The sequence below is a fragment of the Tupaia chinensis genome, unplaced genomic scaffold, assembly GCF_000334495.1.
Source record: "Tupaia chinensis unplaced genomic scaffold, TupChi_1.0 Scaffold000248_1, whole genome shotgun sequence".
NCBI lineage: Eukaryota > Metazoa > Chordata > Mammalia > Scandentia > Tupaiidae > Tupaia > Tupaia belangeri.
In genome coordinates this window covers 5,285,286-5,287,489 of record NW_006159726.1, presented here as the reverse complement: position 1 = coordinate 5,287,489, position 2,204 = coordinate 5,285,286, and the positions used below count along the sequence as shown (strand labels likewise).

General features: G+C 49.0%; 1 pseudogene; it reads right to left on the bottom strand.

Annotated features, from left to right (window-relative positions):
• Positions 1-834: 834 nt before the first annotated feature.
• Positions 835-2,198, bottom strand: LOC102486845 (UV excision repair protein RAD23 homolog B pseudogene; annotated as a pseudogene).
• Between the last annotated feature and the right edge of the window lie 6 nt (positions 2,199-2,204).

The window sequence follows — 2,204 nt, the reverse complement described above, 5'->3', positions numbered from 1 at the left end:
TGGGGGGGGGGTGGGGGGCTGAGAAGGGGGACCTGATCAAGGCTGTTCCTATTTGTATATCATAGTCATATTTCCTGTACTGAAATGTGGTTAATAAATAAGATGACCCGGACTGGCCCTAGTGGCCTAGACGAAATAAAGACCTGTAAAAGCTGATTGGGGGTTGTATAATAGCTATTTTTTTTTTTTTTTAAAGAATTACTTATTTTTAAATTTATTTATTTATTTATTTTTCTGCATGAGTTTTGCCAGTGAAAGACAGGGAGAGAGAGAGAGAGAAAGCTGATGGTCCAGGACTCGAACTGTGGGCAGCCATGTGGGAATTCCAGCGCCTTAACCACCATGCCACCTGCTGACCCCAGAGGATGTATAATAGTTTACACACTCTGTGGATTTGCAGCAGACATGCACTGTATTTATCCCTGATTTATATCCTAGACCCCTTCCTCCCACTCCCAATTATACCACTACCTTAGAGCAAGTCTTGTGGATACGAGCCCTAATCATTCCAGGCAAGACAGTCAATAAAGTTAGTGTAATGACCCGGTGTGAAGAGTGAGATTAAAGAAAAAGAAAAAAAAAAAGGAAAAGAAAGAAAGAAAGAGAGAGAGAAAGAAAGAAAGAAAGAGAGAGAGAAAGAAAGAAAGAAAGAGAGAGAGAAAGAAAGAAAGAAAGAGAGAGAGAAAGAAAGAAAGAAAGAGAGAGAGAAAGAAAGAAAGAAAGAGAGAGAGAAAGAAAGAAAGAAAGAGAGAGAGAAAGAAAGAAAGAAAGAGAGAGAGAAAGAAAGAAAGAAAGATAGAAAGAAAGAAAGAAAAAGAAAGGAAAGGAAGGAAGAAAGAAAGAAAGGAGGAAAGAAAAAGTCTCTTTCAATCTTCATCAAAGTTCTGTTGTAGAAGAAAATTGGCAGCCAAGGTCTCATTCTTCTCACAAGCAAAATACGCTTGTATCACGAGTCCTTCAGGAAACCCCAGGGCCTTCAACCTTTCTATGGCTTCTCGTTCCTGGGGCGTCACTCGAACGTAGTTCGCCTGACCATGTCCAGCTTGTGCAGTCCCTGCATCTCCAGCTCCGCCGACTCCGCTTTGACCACCAGCTTCTGGAACTGGCTCATGTAACATCTGAATAAAATGCTCTTGGTACTGGCTGATGAGCTGCAGTAAGTGGGGACCGCGTAGACCTAGCTGTTGTAGCAACATGGGGAGGAGAGACGGGTTCTGGCGGATCGTTTGCCTCAGCTGTTGAAACTGAAGCTGATTCTGTAAAAACTCGAGGGGGGTTCCTTCAGGACTGCTAGCCATGGCCGTGGAGGTGGCCGAAGCTGGAGATGGCGGCGCCCCCATACTAGCCGCCCGAGGGAGGTCAGCCACCGTGTCACTTCCTCGATCTCCAGGGATTCCTGTTAGGAGATACTCCACTGCTCTGTGAGGGTCGTTGAAACTGGCTCTCAGGGCTGCAATGACTTGCGCTTGTTCGTATCCCATTGACATAATCTCGCTGACCATATCCTGGTAAGACTGACCTGGGGTAAGTGCACCTGTTGCACCTGCCAGCATGTTTGAAGCGGAAGCATCTCCTGCCGTCCAGCCAGTTGATGTTGGGCCAGTGGCCACCGGGGCATCTGCCAGCTCCTCCGGGGGTTGCTCTTGTTCAGGTGCAGGTTCAGAAGATGTTCTTCTTGATGCTGGCGTGACAGCTGCAGGAGTGGAAGCAGGAGTCCCCGGGGAGCTACTAACCAGGAAATCGGTAGCAGGCTTTGACTGCAGAGTTGTGGGCCGGCGCTGGTGCGGTCACTGAGTTGGGTTTGGATACCAGTACCAACACAGAATCTTTCTCCTCAATATTATATTCTTTGAGAGCCGTATCATCCTTGAGGATTTCCCCTGCATAGATTAATTTCTGATCTTCTACTGGAAAGGCATCTTTCCCTTTTTCGGATTCGATCTTCTCTTTCAGTGCTTTCACGGTCTCCTCCGGGTCGATGTCGATCTTGAAGGTCTGCTGCTGGGGGGTCTTCAGGGTGACCTGCATGGTGCCGCCTGGGCCTGCGTCGGCTGGGGGCTGCAAGGCAGGGTCTGTGTCTTGAAGGGTCCCCGGGGGGGTCGCCCGCGCTCCTCGCGTTCGCTGTCGGGAGGAAGGCGGTGGGGGGTTGTCACTTTCTCCCAGCCGGGCTGGCGTCTCCCAGCTCTGGTCGCACCTGCTGCCTC